Here is a 19915-nt window from a genome sequence, read left to right on the forward strand (position 1 = left end):
TGCAAAATAAAATGGGAGAGACTGGAAACAAAGGGATGGCTAAGAAGATATCGGATAAGAATTATGAAATGACTGAAATGTTAAGGAAACCCCCTGAATGAGAAGACTAAAACATAGGAGATGCAAGCACACGCCGGATAAACCGAATCTGCTGAATATGTAAATCACAAAGGGACATCACATGGGATTATGAAAACTGAAACTGTATAATTGTAACTTAACCCACCTTTCCGCCCGTCTCTGTTTCTTTTGTGTGTGTCACCATTAACGGATACTGCAGCGAATAAGTGAGGAATATCAAGAATGATAGAATGGCAAATGAGTTAAATCACTAGCTAGATCTCCACTGGTTAAATGCAAAGAGGACTTCCATATTTCTTTGAGGTCTCTTGCCAGTTCTGTGTACTTGATCCGTTTGTCCGCCTCCTTCATCTTAAAACTGTGGTCTGTTTGAATTAAAACAGCTACAGTCTGGCATGAATTTTCCTTCTTGTTAAATATTATGATATTTAGTCTTGTTGCTTGAATGGGTTTATCCGTTTGTAGATTTGGGGAGGCTTATTGTCACCTAAATTTCAGTAAAAGTCAATCATCTCTGCCAAGGAAAAACCAATGGTAAGCGGTTATTGCGATAACGCAAATTCATTTATAAAAGTTATTGAAAAGGTTGGAGAGTACTAGAAATCTGAGAACACTTCTTGTAGCTCAGTCTCCGGTGGAACACCACAAGTTGTTCTCCAAGAAATATCTTATGTGATTACTCCTTGTTAGTAAATAATATTAATAGCCACTCTGAAAACGACTGCACTTCGGATATGCGGATAAATGGGGCCTAGGCAAACTGGAGAGTATATGGGGAAACAACACCGACGATCGAACGTGAAAATGATTAATGAAAAAATCGTCACTGACGAATTGTAGTTTTTTCTGTCCCATCTTACCAAAGGGTGTGGATCAAAGACACAGAAAAACGAAACAAATACGAGGAAGTTTTCATAAAACTGAAAGAAATATGGAACATTCAAAGAATCAATATAATATTAATAATTGTAAGAGCACAAGGAACAGAGGGGAAAATGGAATTAAGGGGAAGACAAAGACTATAGAACATATGCTAATACTAGAAACATGCGATATCTAAATGAAAACTATCGAATGGGGAAATTAACTACCGTGAGCCACGGACGCTAACCGTCCATACAAAAATTGCACCAGAAGTAAAACAAACCAACAGAGGAAGACCAGCTAAAAGCAAAAAAAAAAAAATGAGACCCCCGAAAAGTAAGTAAACAAGATATTGTAGTGTCGGAATCGACTGGTTGAAAACAGTCTAATAGGATAGAAAGATCGAGCAGAGAAAGTAGTAAACAGAAGTCGACTGGATAAACGCGAAGAGAGCTCGAGCATTGTGGAGGCGTATTACCATAAAAAATTATAGTGAATAGAACTGGTCATTTCAAGCTAGCAGTGAACGGTACGCGGCTGTTGCGATAATGTATATTTATTTTCTGTAGTTATAGAAAGAGAAATCTCAAATTATGACCTGTGTTAGATCTTCTGGTCACAAATAGTAATAATAATAATAATAATAATAATAATAATAATAATAATAATAATAATACCAGCACTCCCTGAAAAATATCCTACAATGGCGTGGATTGATTACAAAATAGCATCTTACAGGATCCCACAAACATGAATAATAGGATGCTTACAAATTTATAAAATAACAAGCAGAATCATCAACGTAATAGAAAATGCAATGAAAACAGAAAGACTGGAATTCACAGCTGGTGGACAACACATCACAGAAATTAACGTACAAAGACGCATCTTCTAAGTAGATTCACCCTATGATGCCCCCTGGACAAGCCGTATACAAGTTCTCTAAGACGGAGAAAAAAATTAACCACCTAATGAACATGGGCGACCTGAAACTTTTCTAAAAGACCGAAAATGAATTAAAGACACGAATAAACACGCCCAGGATTATCAGGTAGGATGACAAAATAGAGTTTGGTATTAAAAAGTGTGTACTACGTGTAAAAAGAAAATGAAAACTGGAGACGGCAGAAGACATAAAACTAACCAACCAAACGGAACAAACATGAAGCGTTACAAAGAACAAAGGACAATGAAGCTGTATATCTATAATTTCACTATCTCCCCCCCATCTCCTACCATTACCCAATCGCTGCCTCCAGAGAATGACTTAAAATACCCGAGATATAAATGTACATTCTCGTATATATATATATATATATATATATATATATATATATATATATATATATATATATATATATATATATATGTGTGTGTGTGTGTTTGTGTGTGTTAATATTTGAGAGTATTATGCAGAGTTTGTTTCTCTCGTATTCATCTATTGCGTATTATAATTTTAAGAGTTTAAAATACTAATTTTAAAATATACTTATGCTATAAAACATATGTAAATAAATTTTAATATAACAAACTTTTAAGAAGTTTCTTTTGTGCAATACGCTTGTTGGAATCTTCCAATCTGTAATAGATTTTACTTTATCGCGTTTGATTTATTGTCTCACATTTGAACATTAAAAGACTCTCCATTGCATTTGAATTTTACGATTGTGAATTTATATTTCTTCAGTTAATCTAACGACACCATAGAACATCGTGTTTATTAATTTTGGCTTCGCTTAGGCTTTTCATAAAAGTTTTTAGATATCCAATCTATGCGCTAAACAGAAAAATTTATGACTTCTTATTAACATTTTTATTCTGCAAAAACATTTATTTCCTCTGACGATATGAGTCTTTTATTTAAATTCAATAAATTAAAAACAAAAACTTTTTGTATTTCGTGGTGAATATTATAATTGTTGAAATTTTTAAACAAACACTGATTTTAATTCCAAATTTTAACACACGTTGTCATATTTGAGCCGGTGCATTTGCTACTAGTCCCCCTCTCCTAGACAGGGTTCAAAACGGAGTCGCTTATCAGATAGGTCCTGAAATGTAATCAAAGCTTCAGCCTCTGTCCTATCGACGAAATGTAGCATCCTTCTGTCTGTTCTACAAGTACTTTAACGGTGAATGCCCCACGAACTGCAAGCACTTGTACTCCCTCGACATAAATACCCCCGACAAACCCGACAAGCAGCAAAATCCCACCCCTTCACAGTTGAGATCCGTAGATGTAAGAGAGCCTTCTGCTCCAGTAGTTTCTTCCCCAGAATCGTTAGACTTAGGAATTCCCATCCAGGTTACTGCTTCCCCAACTGTACTGACATGCAGAAGTTAAAGTGTAACGTGAGCCGTCATCCTGTTGCCGAACTTCCCAATCCGTACCCCTGTAGCCTGTGTTCCTAATAGTTGACGCCTACATCAAAGTGACAACGTGCCTTTTTTTGAATGAAAATGTAATAATATATATATATATATATATATATATATATATATATATATATATATATATCTTGGAATACAATTAACAATGAAACATGTGTTATGAACTTATGGAAAAAAAACATAATTCCTTAAAATTGGTGAATTCGCAGACTCGGGACTAATAAACCTTAAAGACAATTCAATAGAATTGGATTTGCCATTTCTTAAATTTGGCATTTTAAGATATTTTTACTTTTTGAACGTTTTACTTGCAAACCAAGCAGCAACATTAGAACTCTGATTCTATGATATTGTTCCGCGTAAAATTAAATGTATCAAACATCATACAGTCTTGCTATTGTAACAGTTGCTGACGACACTACCATCTATGGACGCACATCTAAGACAGTAAACGACCAAGTTCCCTCCGATTCTCTCTCCTCTGATCTTTATCACGTTGTACAATGGGGAAATAGTGGCTGGTTACATTTAATGCATCTAAAACCAAGCTTCTATCTTTACATCATCAACGTTCTGATCCCCAGCTGGCATTACTTAAATGAATGGCTCTCGTCTTGGGGAGGCCTCAAGTTTTGACAGACTTCTGGGCTTGACCTTTACTCCTGATCTTAAATGGAATACGTACATCAAATCTGTTGCCAAGGCCCCTGGAAAAATGGTCGGATCCTACTATCGATCCAGTAGATATCTCACTGCTGATGCTATTCTCTATCTATATAAGAGCCAGATACGTCCAAGGATGGAATACTGTTGCCACATATGGGTAGGAGCTGCTAGAAAAGACTTGTCCTGCCTTGATATGGTTCAAAATAGACTTCGTGGCCTGGTGGGAGATGCTCTTTTCTCTTCGCTGCAACCTCTATCTCACAGAAGAGATGTTGCGAGTTTGTCTCTGCTTTATTGTTATTTTCATGGAAAGTCTTCGACTGAGCTTCAATCTATGGTCCCCCCTCGCCAAATTTTCGTAAGAAACACTAGACTAACTGAAAACAGTATCAATAATTCCCCCCACTCTTTATCTGTGCCTAAACCTAAACATAGATTCCATGATCAAATCTTCTTTCTTCGAACTGCACGACTGTGGAATTGTCTTCCGTTTTCCTGCTTTCCAGCTGTCTATAATATGGTTGTCTTCAAGTCCAACGTGAACAAGTTTCTGATGAGCCGTTCCACTTAAGTTAACAAATTTACCGAACTTCCATTACTATCGATTACTATATTGTCCTTTTGACTACTCTACACTCTTTAAACCTTATCCTTGAGTGACCTATCGGTCTTGATAAGTGGTTACACCTATGTAAAAAAAAGTTAACTAGGTGTTTTTCCTGTTTTACGTATTAAAGATTACTTTTAAATATTTACAAAAATACGTTGGAATTTCTTCATTATTCTCATGAAAAAGAGAAAAAATCAATTAAAAAAAAGTTTTTTAAAATAAAAAAGTACAAAATGGAAACGTTGAACAGAATATACATGAATACATTTTTATTTGGATCTAATTATTCCTGTTTTATTGTGTAAATTTTTCAGTTTTTATTTCTTTTTTTCTTTTAATACCTCGCGACACCGTTATAATGTCACGACCACGTTGCACAGGCACACTCTGGGGTCATCCCTTATTAAATGTTGTAATCAATCAATTCTCCATGAAAAGAAACGTATAAAAACGTTTTTATCCCCATTTAATCCTGGATGTCGGGTGTCACTGTTAGTTTTATAATTAATTTGATTTAACAGTATTTTTTTAATTAAAATTCACACTTTGAAAATAAACATCACAATCTACTTCATGACTAGCATTATCTATATAATCCGTTTTTGACAGAAAAGACAAGCTAATTTAAACTACAACGTGCCTAAAATAAGTTTCTAAATAGTTTCGCAGGCATCGAAAATAGTCGTAGACTCGCAAAAATTCAGTATATTACTGCTATACATTTTATGAGATGACTGTCCATTTTTGCTTATTTCAGATTCAAATGAACAGCTACAGAAGAATTAGAATATATCTTACTAAATGTAGATTGTCATAGTTTGTGATTTTAAAATATTCAATATGAGCCTCGAGAGACTCTAGAAGAACCATATGTAATGACATTGTTTTAAACTTGCACAAATATAACAGAAACGCATAGTATTCTTTAAGCTGTTTTGGACCATCTTGCCTAATCGAAATCAGTTTTTTTGTGGCATAAGGAAGGCAGGAATTCTGTGAGGGAGGGATGATTGGAGGTGTGGCAGGAGTTAGAAAGTCAGAACACAAGAGTAGATTGCCCAAATAAAGAATTTGGTGGACTAAGACCGCTGAGTGTCTATAGAGACAGGGAGCGCACTGTTTAACGTCAGTGTGGGAACGGTGAATAATTATTTGTGAGTAACTTAAATGTGAATATTCGCGTTAATTATATCACAAGCCTGTTAGGAAGATCAGACTATTTGACCTAGATTGGTATTAAGATAGTTCCGAAACCACTCTGTAGTTCAGATCTGTAAACTTGAAGGAACCTCGTATCATGATTTCAATGGAAAACGATCTTCGACATTTTCCATCGTCTGCACAAAAATGACACTCTGCACAGAAGTTTTCGTTTTGGCATGGAACTGCTGCTGATTAAATAATCCGCCACTTGATCAATACTCACCACCTACACCTCCCGAGATGTTCTTGAATGCTGTATCAAGCATCATCGAAAAAAAGAGCAAATAGGATCGGCGCAAGGACACATCCTTGCTTAGTTCCATTGGATACCTCAAATTGACTGCTTTGTTCACAGCCAGATCCTAATGAATGGAGGCAATCACATTCAACATCTTGTCTAGAATACTGAACCTCCTCAAAACAGTCTACAGACCATGCCTAGATACGGTATCAAAAGCCTTTGTGAGATCAAGGAATGTAACAGACAAACCCTTATTCTGCTCCCGCGCTTTCTCCTGTAGTTGCCGAAGACTGAAGATCATGTCCACGATGCCTCTTCTCACCCTAAAACACACTGGTATTCTGGGAGCACAGTATTACCGATTAAACCATTGAGTTTGTTAAAAATCACACGAGCTAGAATCTTACCAGCAACAGATAAAAGAGAAATTCCTCTGCGGTTATCACACTCACACTTATTTCCTTTATGCTTAAACAGGTGAATAATTGACGCGTCTTTAAACTGTTGTGGCACAGTAACAAGTTCCTATATTAATGAAAACAAGGCACTTAGTTTCCTGATAAGCAGTTGGTGTCCACATTTGTATACTTCTGCAGGTATGTTGTCATTACTTGGGGCCTTAACATTTGAAAGTTGCTTTACCGCCAATTCAATCTCCCACATAGACTATCAGCAAGCGTTTTGAAAGTTGGCCTCTTAAGAATATCGTCAACCCTTTCTCGATCCACTGTCAATTCTCTGTTTAGAATATGTGAAAAGCATTAAGTAATTTCTTTCTTATCAGTGAGTCTTATGCCATCCGACGGAAATATTGGAGATGCCTATCTTGAAATGGGACCAAACACACCTTTGAGGTTTTTGTGGAATGAGTTAAAATCACACATATCCGCCGCATCTCGTAAGGCCTTAGCTTTCCGCTCCCACCAGTTTTTTCCATTTTCCGCAGCCGAGATTGTAGCAACCATGTTGGCTCTTCTAAAAGCCTTCTGTTTCCCTGAAGAATTTTGTCAGTAATTCACACTTGATGGGTTTGATGCATGTTACTGCACAGGATAATTTTCACAAAACCACTCTTGGTTTTACCTTTAAACATGTCTTAATGAGTCTTTGACAGAGTTATACACCGCAGTTTAAAACTATCTCCACGATGCCTCAATATCATTACCACATAAAACGGAGATCAGCTTTTCATCAGTAGCTTTTTTAAACGAGCGCATTGTCTCCTTAACCTTCAACCTGCCTACATCGATTCTCTTGATGGGAGAATTATGTTAATTTCAGACAGAGCCCTTGATTTTCATCCTGAGTGTGGAACAGATGAATTTATGATCTGACCAACACACCCCGATACTGTAAAAGCGTGTAACATTTATATCTAGTCGATCAGAACGACGTACAATATATAGTCAAGCGATGATGATGATGATTAGACCGGGGATGCTTCAACTGGCTTTCTTTAAATTAGGCAGCTTAAACACTGTATTAGTGGCAAAATATCAAATTCGCTGCAAACAGACAATAACTGAACACCGTTTGAGTTTACCAATTCCATGTTCATCAATGACATTTCCCAAACAATTGTGTATCACTACGCACGCGGGCACTGAAGTCACCCAAGACAAACAGCTTATCCTGTATACAGACCTTGTTAATCTGTTCACGTAAACAGGAGTAAAACCTTTCTTTCAGCTAATCAGATAAATTAAGTGTAGGTGCATATAACTAAAAAATGTGACATATTTGTCATTTCCTACGTGAACACGCAAGGACATAGGTCTATAATTTATACCAAAATGCTGAGACTTAAGATTTTTTGTAATATCATTCCTGATGTCCAAACCAACGCCATATTATCGTTTCTCAGTACTTGATTCTCCAATCCAGTAAAAAATGCATCCACCTAAAACTGCCCCTAGCTGTCCTGTATCAGCAAAACTAGTTTCAGAAAGAGCTGCAACATAAATTTAGGATGCCTCAACACACGTGCTATGATGGCTTTTTTTTTCGTTTAGGGTGGTGTTTGTTATTTTGGGGTGTTTTACATTCCAAGTCGCATTGAACTTATTCAATACATGTATTTTGTTTCTATTCTTAATTAGGGTTATAATATTTGATGCCCAGATATTTGCACCTGATGACAGAGGCAAGAGAAAGTAAACAATTTTTAGGTAACCTTTTATAGAATTTTCCTCATGAAGAGTAAATAAATGGCATCTTATAAAGAGATGATTGTTATAAAAGGAGCGCACGAGTCACACATTTACTTGCGGGTGTTGTGAAAGAACGGCCATCTACCTTTCACCACCTATGTCTAATGTTCATGTAAGAAACTACCAGGGACATACTTCACCTGTCTCGTAACACTCCCACCATCATCGCCACAGGATTTATTGATTTATTGTTAGTTATATTGAGGGAATAGTCACCAACAATGTGTATTTTTAACATTATTTTATTATTTCGTGTCTTGGTTTTTCATTGAGAATTATATTGAGATCATTGTAATAATGTTTTTAAATCATTGACATCGTTTTTACGCGTTTCAGACGTTCTGTGAAGCGTCCTCGTCAGAAATTATTTTCAAATGTGTCGGAGATGTAAAAATAGCATTTTCGTAGTTCATTTGAAGTGTTTGCAAGGGGTGGAAACATGTGTCTACTATTCAAAGGAATGTTCAATTTTTATTACTGTTTTATTGGGCTGTGTCGAGGCCGCCGACCTCGGCTGTGGTCACTCCTGTGTTGTGTTTCTCTCTCTTTCTAGTTGTGTTTTTTTCTTTTTTTTCCTTTTCCTTTAGGGTAGGGTAGGATGTGTGCATATATATATATATATATATATATATATATATATATATATGTGTGTATATGTATATATCAAACTTTAGGCTTAAACGAATTGAAATTGGTTTACGCACACACACACACACACACACATATATATATATATAATTGTTTGTAATATTCCGAATTTTACTGGATTTGTATAATTCAGTAAATTTTACTGGGTTTGTATGATTCAGTAAACTTTCATGCATCATATATATATATATATATATATATATATAAAGAATGATGCAAGCGACAGTAACTTTAAAGGAAGTAAAAATCACTTTCAAGACTTCAATCAATACGTCTAGGCAATTATTATTTTTCTTTATAGCAGCATATTATCAGTAATAACAATAAAATAATTAACAATGAAAATAATTCTTATTCTTATTTTGTAATGCGTTTCACGCCAAAGGATGTCGGCATATCGATCACATTCTTTTGATGCCGGATAAACTTGACGGCGTGTTTCACGTTAGTGAGCAAATTTCTTGCAATTAGATCAAATTCGTAATCAAGACAAAACATATATCGCCATCTTCTATCGATTTATCTGAATATTTAATCACAAAAGAGCAGATGCGTATTTCGTTTTTATGCGTTCTTTACAAACTGCACTAGTCATGCTTTTGTATAAAATTCGTGCAATAAATAATAAATAAACAAATATTTAAGTATTAAATCTATACGTTTTATGTGGTTATTTTAATACTTTCCTAAGAACAACAGATCGATAATCGATTTCGGTAAATCATGTTTATGCTATTTTTTATTATAAATAGAGTAAAAATACAAGGCCATATATGTGAACGTCGAGGATTATAAATATTATTTTTGTTTATATGTTGTTATAAGTCGTGGCAATATACGTGCTGATGATTCCAGATCAGACTGTCTGAAAATGTTAGCTTCCTGGGACAAAATTCACCTAACAATAATGCCGTTTGTTTTTCTGCTTCCTTTTGTAAACCTTAATTATGTTCTGCACCCCACACCAAAACAACTCGCCTTTGTCCACTTTTCCTTTCTTCCCTATTACCTTTTTTCTCATTATATATCTCCCCCATTTTCTGACTGGTTTTCTAAATTAACATGTGCCAAACATAAATACCGTAACCCTTTTTCCTCTTCTATTGCAAAACTCATTCATGTTCTGCAGAGCAGTGGAAAAAAAGCAAAAATCAACTACAAAATACCCAAGCAAAACATTACCCACTAGCGATTGAATATAAAAAGAGCTGCAAAGAAGCTAAGTGCAAAATGAATACTATTTCCCGAATTATTATATTCGGTATTAAATAAACTGAAAAAGATTTAATATGACGTAAAACAAACACAAATATGTAAACTTTCTTCTCAACTTACCTACTTCGAATACGTAGTAATTTGGTTTTTACCGCATTTGATGCATAGTTTAATTTATTCAAATTAAATCAACGTTTCCATATGGAACTCACACCTTGGACCTTATTCTCGCGTTACCTACGCACTGTTCCAACATTTCAAAATAAAATCGCTCAGATACAACGCTCGGCTCTTTACAAACAACCTTTAGTTTCTCCAACTTTACAACATATCAAGGAATAAGAAGAAACGAAAGTAAACAACACACAGAGGATGGAGTATAGCCTCGAAATATATTTATTATAAATTTCAAACAATTAAAATATTTGTTTATTTCCTAGTATTACGTTGTGATTTCGTTCCAAGCACATTTGATGCGTATTTTATATATATATATATATATATATATATATATATATTAGTCAGGATGACGTAATATATAATTTAAATATTTAGTAATCACTATGATATGGTAGTGCATAAGTGGGGGCACACTTCATATACATTCATATATAAATAAATATGTATATATATATATATATAGTATGATTCGATTTATAATTAAAATGTGTAGTAGTCACTTTTATATTCCATGAGTATCGATGATACCTTCGAAGAATCTTCGAAGCTATCATCGATATGAGAAGTGTCATTTCTACTAATAAGAAATGTCTTGAATGATACTCAAAGACAGCTGTGCAAATGAGTTCAGAGTAATTAATTATCAGAACTGACTCTTAACGGAGAATTGTCAGTTGAGAAGTTGGTATTCTGGCAAGTAAATAATGTGTGAAACAAGTTATTTTAAAAGTTAAAGTTCGTTAAGTTACGTGAAACATTCAATAATAAGATTGCACACCTACCGATTCAGTTCAGATAACACTACATAGCTATCGACAATTTTCGTAAATGCACAGAAGAGACAGAAAGCAACGACTACGATTCGAGAAAAAAATGAATATAATACTACAAAGAAAATTGTTCTACTAAAAATGTATACATTTATTTTGGTATAAAGTGGCGAGGTGCCCAATTGTTTTTTCGTCAGGATATTTCATAGAGCGCAATTCGCGTTCGTATTTTCTGAAAAGAACCAACTCAAGAAGTATGTTGGTGGCAATATCAATATTGATAACATGATCAACTGATTTCATGTTTCACAAGAGAAAATAAACATTTTCTTTTTTATATTCTAATAAAACAATGCCAACACATCTCTTTTTTATATTGTTCTTATCCGGCGTTACGAGGTATAAAACGTAACATTAAAGTTCTTAAAATTATGAAGTAAAAACGGAAAAGAATTTGAGACATATTTATGTGAGCAAATGTCTTTTCAAAAAAGACCACTTCTTGTAAATAAAAAAAAAACAAAACAAATACTCGAGCTGAAATCGAAGCCAAAACCTAAAGACAACGAGTCATGTTCAATTACGATCAACCATGCTTGACATAATTTAAAAAAAATGTTTTCTAACGAACTTATTATTTACAAAGTACGAACGATTCGCACATGTGCAGTTGTGAAACAGTTAACAAACGGATAAAAATCTAATGAACCCCGAGTACCAGTTTTTTTATTTTGACGCATTTTCAAGGATGTAATTCAGTTAAAACATTTTTACGTGCCTGAATACTCTATATACGAAATTTGAAGTCTGTAGATCAAAGATTCCTTGCATATAAAGGTTGAAAAGTGTCTACATTCTCATTCTAACTTTCATAAATATAATAGATTTGTCCAGTGTTTCTGTCAGTTTGTGCCCTTCGACCGTCGTCAGGCTTGTTGGTTATTGTTTAGAAGAGAAAGAGAAAGGTTACTGACTCCATATATATTTTCCTATTCTGGACTTCTTTGTTTTACGGCTGTGGTTTCGTATATGTGACAAATTGTCAAAATCATTGACAGAAACGAACAATGAGAGTCAAACGTCACCAAGAGGTGACCCATATGCTTAAAAAAACAACATTACGAAGCAGACCAAGCTTAGTAAATGATAGTATTTTGGAATGTCTGATTGTCGGAAATACAAAAATTGTAGACTCTTAAAATTTCAGCGATAAAAAGGGAGATTATTTCACTTCGATCTTTATTAATTTTTCACAGATGAGAAACCACAACCATAAAATAGCAACAACTTCAAGAATATCGACAATATCTACGGAGCCAGTAACTTTTCTTCTATTCTTTTCCAAAAAAAAAAAAAATAACCTACATGGCGTAAGACGGTCGAAGGCCAAACCGACCGAAACGTTGCACAAATAACACTGATCATGTGATTCATACTCCGATAAATATAAGTAATATGAACAATCATTTAAAAAATCCAGAACTTAAATTTTTTTCTTACAGTTTAGTCTTAATATACGAAGTGTTTGTTAATGTGTGTTTTCTGTAAGTTTAGAAATATTGCCAATGCAGGGCCCTTAAAGCCATGCGTTAGCTCCAACAATGATGAACTCTTAATACTGTGTTTGTGATTACTCTAATAGTTTCTGATTATTATGGTCTACCAACATTGCGCCTTAAGTAGTCATATTCTCTCCTATGGCGTTGGCCGAGACAGAGAACGTAAGCTCGCAAAGCTGTGGATTGTTGACAAATGTCCTGACCAACAGGAATTATCATTTTCTTTTTTTAAATTCAATTTTCACCCCAAACAAGGCGTAGTGCCACTTTGAAGTAGGGGGCTGCTATCGGAGATAAAAGTTGCAGGGGTATTATGAAGGCAGATTAGTAGCAAGATGTTTGTTCACATTACACTTGAACTTCTGCATTTCAGTACAGTTGGGAAAGGAGAATCCCGGAAGGGATTTCAAAAGTCTAGCAGTTCAGAGGAAGAAACTATTCGAGTAGAAGGCGTTCTTACATCTAGGCATCTCTACAGTGAAAGTGTTGTCGGGGTTCTCGGGGGTATTCACGTCAAGTGGGTACAAATGCTTGTAGTTCGCCAGAGCATTCATCATTAATGTACTTGCAGAACAGGCAAAGGGATGCAATATTTCGTCGATGGGACAGAGACTGAAGCTTAGATGACAGTTCCGGACCTACCAGGTTGGCGACTCTCTTTTGAACACTGTATGACTACTTAAGCATTAAACACTAGTGTATTTCGGTATTAAAATATGAATATTTTAAATGTTAATATAATTCTAAAGCAATATCAATCAGAATATGCCGATAGGATAATTAGTTTTAATGAATAAACTTCAAAGCGTATAACGACTTGTTTTTTTTACTTCTAGGTGTTTATATGATGCGTAACACGTGTCTTACCCTTTAACAAAGTAATTATTCTGTTTACATTGATTTAGTTTGATTTAACTGCTTATTATAAACTACATAATCCAACACATTTGGTGAATGTTCAGTTTATCTCTTTTTTATTATATTAGATCTTTTTATTATTAGTAGTAGCAGCATTTTGTAATTTCATTATTGTGTTGTTATTCTTATCGTTTATTTACTTACTTAATTAATTTCCTCCTATTAATATCGTTTTATTAGATGTGCTGATTCACATTTTATTTTTGGCAGCATAGTAGAAAAACGTTACATCTTTTGTTTAATAACTCAAGGAAAAGCAATCTCAGATTAAAACTGGAAATAGCCATATGGCCAGTAAACCTATTAGATAACTGAATAAAAAATCGTATCGAAATGTGTAATATGATTTGTTTTAAAACTAAAAATTGAGTAAATGAACCCGTCACACCAGTAAATTTTCTGAATATATATATATATATATATATATATGTGTGTGTGTGTGTGTGTGAGAGAGAGAGAGAGAGAGAGAGAGAGAGAGAAAGAGAGGGTATATAATCTAAATTCAACTAAGGTCCAAAGAATCTACTAAATAATTCAAGAGTTACTCTTGAGATTCAAGCCAATTTCAATGTGACTAGAAAAGACTATTTTTGTAAAAGCAATCGACAACAAACTGCTTAAATCGCTTTTAATATACACTATCTACCCCAAAAAATGAACAACTAATGTACTTTCAACGTACAAGCTCATGGCCTGGGGCAATGGGAGTTGGAACATCATTGCTATCGATTTTCGCCTAATTTGTGAGTGTGCGTTTGTTTTCGTTATGTAAAAAAAAGAAACATTTATGGCTTTCATCTTGGGAAGCTCTCATGTTTTGACAAGCTTCTGAGGTTGACCTTTACTCCTGCTCTGAAACAGAACACGTACATTAAATCTGTTGCCAAGGCCGCTGTAAAAATGGTGGGATCTTTCTATCGATCCGGTAGATATCTCACTGCTGATGCAGTTCTCTGTCTATATAAGAGCCAGATACGTTGAAGGGTGGAGTACTGTTGCCACATCTTGGCAGGAGCTGCTAGAAAGGACTTGAACTGCCTTGATATCGTTAAACATAGACTTCGTAGCTTCGTAGGGGATGTCGTTTATTCTTCCCTGCAAACCATTTCTTACGGAAGAGATGTTGCGAGTTGTTTATCGTTATTTTCATGGCTAGTGCTCAACTGAGCGTCAATCTATGGTTCCCCATCGCTAGACTTTAACGAGAAACACTCGTTTAGCAGAAAACACTATCAATAATCCCCCCACACTGTTTATCTTTGTCTAAACCTGAAAGTAGATTCCATAAAGGAGCTTCTTTCATAGAACTGCACGCCTATGGAATTGTCTTCCGTTTTTCTGCTTTCCAAATGACTACAATATGGTTTTCTTCAAGTCTAACGTGAACATGTTTTTGACGATCGTTCAAATTAAATAAACAAATTTACCGAATTTGCATAACTAACGATTACTATATTGTCCAATAAATCGTTCTCTTTATCACTATAAAAGTTTACTCGAACTAATTCTCAGTAAGGAAACAAAACACATGGCTTGTTTCGAAGTCGTTCGAGGGGACCTGGTCTATATAAAATAAATAGTTGAGTCGCCTCCGTCTTCTGGCCGACGACTCTTACTGCTCTGTGTTTTTTAAAAGAGTAACCCGCCGGTGGCATTTTCAGTTCCGAAATGATTGTGAATTACTTTGAAATAAACCTTGCGGTTATGGGACAGTGGGTGGAGCTTAGCAGACAGTTTGGGAGCTATTAGATTTGAAATTCTTTTTTGGTCATGTCAAAGTGTGAGTTGCAACAGAATATCTTATGCATTTGTTGGTCGTGATAACGAATACCCTCAGTAGTTTTCTAGCACATGGCCAGTGCCAACATTTTGCGACATCATTGTATTTGTTCCATATAATGTTACTTGTAAATGCTAAGGCTGGTTATATCGAAGATATTTCAGTTGGCGTAATATAGTGATTGAAGAGTTTTTTTTCATTATTGTTAAAGGGAAGAAGCTAGACTGTGCAGAATTTAATATTACTTTCAATTAAGGTCACCAATCTATAATATAAATCTCACTTGTTCATTTAAATGTATGTATGTTTGTATGTCTGGTAAAAACTTTCAGCATAGGCGACGGATTTTCAGGAGATCGGAATTGTTTGGAAGCTCGACCCTTCAGAGGAAAAATATCAAAAGATTGATAATAAAAATTAATTCCTTCATCCTCAATTGGGAACTTTTCTACAGGGTAGGGACGCGTTCTTCGCTGATATTTTCGAAAGGCATCCCCTCCTTTCGATTGATTATCGAATTACTAGCCCTAATGTAAACATTCGATTGACTAGTCTTTATTGAAACCTTTCTGACTTCTGGTTTCGCGATGGCTGTAACAGCAAAGATGTCACGTTTTTGTCACGTTCTTTTTCTCCTTCACAGTATGGGATTGAGCCTTCTTGCCTACTACCACATTTTTTTTGCTCAACACACACCTCCAAACACCCGGGCAACGCCGGACACCCAGGCTAGTTAATCTATAATCTTGAGGTAATTCTTATTGTCAGGCTTTTTCTTAAATATTTTTACCAGATATGATTCACCGCTACTTAAGACCCGAAGTCACTCGATGCATTATGTATTGGTACTTTGTGATAATATATCATACTCTCCGATGTCAGAAATCACCTTTGTATTTGTGAAAAAATAAATTATATAAATAAAACAAATAAGCATAACCCAAAGGATAAGATTGTTTACGGAGAGAAAGCAGTTACTTTTCTCGTAGCCAAAAAAACAAGATTGTCATTTCAGAGCATTAAGAATTTTATCTGTCATTATCAGTCTTCTCGTCGAGGATTGTGTCAATTCAAGCCATGAATGCATAACTAATACTTTATTATAGAAGAGGAAACGGGACATTTCAATTTTATTTGTTTGTTCATTTTATTGAACTTATATCCAATTAATTATTATTTTATATATTAAAGTTTATTCCCCAACCACCATCAAACAATATGGCGACAATTTCGTCTCTGAAAAAAAAATTTATGACTGCGATGGTGTTTCTTTCATGAATGCAAAGAAGTTTTTTATTGAATTTATATAAATGATTATCTTCTATCTAACAATAGATCTTTATAAATTTGCATTTATTCAGACATTAGTCGGGTTTATGATATATTGCTAAAAAATTCACAGTCCGCCAAATATTTGATAAATGATTTAGGAAACAAATACTATTTTTGCGAAAAAGCTTAACCTAGAGAGTTGGTTTCTTCTGTCGAGAGCTCAATTTATACTATTGCAGAATATTTACAATTGTACAATATCCTGATAAAGTTGAGGAAGAATTGATGTAGTTTCTCTTTTGTTGTCGTAAGATCATCCCCCGTAATGAGTTACTTTATCTTTCTTCGAAAACAAAACTCTCAGGCATTATCTTCCTATATGGAGGGTTGTAGTGAAGCAAATTTCCGTTCGTCATTATACCATCTTCTTAAAAATGTTTCCTCGTTTTTGTAGAGGTTGCTATTATCAATCTCATGCAGTTTGCCCTCTTTTTGGAGGAAGAAAAAACGTCTGAGAAAGAGAGAGAGAGAAAGAGAGAGAGAAAGAGAAAGAAAGTGTAGAGCATTATCTGTTCTATTGGCATGTAAAAACTATCTAAAATACCTTTTTTAGCGATGGTAACTCCTCCCAGAAAATACTTTTCTCATCAAGATTCTTTTTTATTCAATGTTCACCCCAAACAAGGCACAGTGCCTCTTTGCAGTAGGGGGCTACTATCGAGGACATAAGTTGCAGGGATACTATGATGAGAGGTGAGTAGCTAGATATCTGTTCACATTACACTTGAACTTCTGCATGTCAGTTCAATTAAGAAAGCAGAATCCCAGAAAGGAGTTCCAAAGTCGAACAGATCTAGGGAGGAAACTATGGGAGTAGAAGGCGTTCTTACACATAGGGATCCCTACTGTGAAGGGGTAGGATTTAGCTGCTTGTGGGGTTTGTCGGGCGTATTCAGGTTACAAGTGCTTGTAGTTCGTCAGAGCATTTACCATTAAAGTAGTTATAGAACAGTACGAGGAAAGCAACATTTCATCGATGGGAAAGAGGCTGAAGCCTAACTGACAGCTCAGGACCTATCGGGTAGGCGACTCTTTTTTGTAACCCTGACAACGAGTTAGACACAAGTAGCAGATGCACCAGCACAAATGCGACCAGAATAGTGGCCTTATAGAGGTACAGAATACTTTCAGGTTTTTATTGTAGTATATGTTCGTTCTGAATGATACATTCTTTCCAATAAAATCCTTTTTGGTTTTATGTACGAAGAAGTAATATATTTTCTATTATAAGCCAATTATCTATTTATTAATTAACTTTCAAATACTATATTATTAAAAGCCAGCAAATCCGCGAGGAATAGGATTCTCTCCTGAGATGACTGACAAGTAAACCTAGCTGACGTCACTACTTCTCAACGTAACTTTCTTCTCTTTCAATATATCTTTAAAACCTATACTGTGTTCCGAGTTGTTCATTTCTGATCCTAATTTTGGGTCCATATTAATACCTGCTATGTTTTCAAGAGTTCATTTATCAGGCATAACTTGCGTTTTGTTCAACGGGAGTTGGTGCAGTGTTGGTGTTTTTGCTTTTCTACTTAAAAATGAGGACAAACAATGATGTATTCATAAGAAAACACCTTTATTCGCGGTAGCAGTGAATACATCCGAGGTTGCGCATTAGTTGAGAGAGTGATTATTGTCCAGTCAATTGTGCAAAGTAAATTTTACATTGGTATCATATAATAACTTTACACATGCGGATCTACCTGCAGATGTTCAATGTGGGACTTCCCATTCGCCGTCAATGTAACATCGCACTCAGGTTTCTTTTATTAACATCAAGATAATTCTCATTTTCAACTAAATATCGGATAAGATTAACTTTTTTGTGTGGTTTTGAATCAACACATTTTTTCTTAAATTGCACTACTTTCAACGAGAGCGTTTGTTTGAAACCAAATAAACAGAGATATATTTCCGTCAAGCGATCAACTGCGTGTCTGTTATCTATACCTTATTGAGCACATCAAGATATAATTGGTAAATCTATTCAGTAAATTTACACGAATAATGCATGGGCGTCTCTTCACATATCGAATATAACAGAAGAGATTATCGGTTATTTTATTTATATTGTGACTTTACTATCCCCCGTCTATTGAAAGAATATATCGATCTTTTGAATCGATACCTTGCTTAACTGCAACAACTAAGGCATTCCTCATTCACCTGATCCTATATTTTTGTTAGTTTTCCTAAGTAAAATTTCTCCTGATGATGGTATCATTAGAATATAATTGACAGGAATGTAATCACCAAATAGGGATGTAATACTTAAGACCATGGTAAATTGAGAAAAGATAAAATACCATTTAATATCAATGTCTTATGTGTCAAATATATCACCCGACTGGAGTGACGAATATGTCATATAGACACGCACCTGGCTGGAAGGCAATGCAATTTTCTTGCGTTTTTCTTTTTGATGGAATTGAAGTGCGTTACCGGATGCAAAATCATTACGTTTTTGTTTTCCAAGAAATTCAACAAAGAATTATAGGATTCGTAACGTTACTTTAAGATCAATTATTTTGTTACTTCAATGAATAGATTAAGAGATCGCGAATACCGATTAATTATAGAAATGGAATATGGACAGTTTATATTTAAATCACCCCAGTTAGCTCCGTGTTATTATAAATATAAGTGTTAAGTAAAACATTAGTTCTAAGTGATGGTCTTCTGCTCTGAAAGTATATATACTATCAACTACGATTTCAAAGAAAATCTGCACTGTGATTACGAATGGAAGGAAAAGAAAATTAGTCCTAGAATTGAGATATATATTTTTTGATTTTTATTGGTAGGAATACAAACTATATTTAGAAAAAAAATCATAACAAACTAATTTTCAATCGTACGTACTGTCTTCTTCAGAGTAATGACAGGGAAGCGTGCGTCCGGTAAGAAGGAGGAGACAATGGTATAGGCAATGAGTTGATAATATTTAAGCTTTTGAATTGATAGGTAATGGCCAGAAAATTCGAGGCAACATCAGGGGAAAGAGATTTGTTTTATGAAAGAAATGTGGTTGTAGAGGAAATATGCAACTATAAGAAAGTAAAAAATGAATTAGAGGATTGCTAATGAGCAGAATTTCCTCCTCCACTGTAACACTCATCCTCCATGTAGGTGTGTCTTTATTTTCATTCTGTATATTTATGATATTAGCAATAATTAAGTGGCCTCCAAATCCCTGTTGAATCTAGAGATAGGATGTTTTTTTCCCCCAAAAAGGATGTTT

The sequence above is a fragment of the Euprymna scolopes genome, chromosome 25 (assembly GCF_053919585.1).
Source record: "Euprymna scolopes isolate OS-2025 chromosome 25, ASM5391958v1, whole genome shotgun sequence".
In the NCBI taxonomy this organism is placed as follows: domain Eukaryota; kingdom Metazoa; phylum Mollusca; class Cephalopoda; order Sepiida; family Sepiolidae; genus Euprymna; species Euprymna scolopes.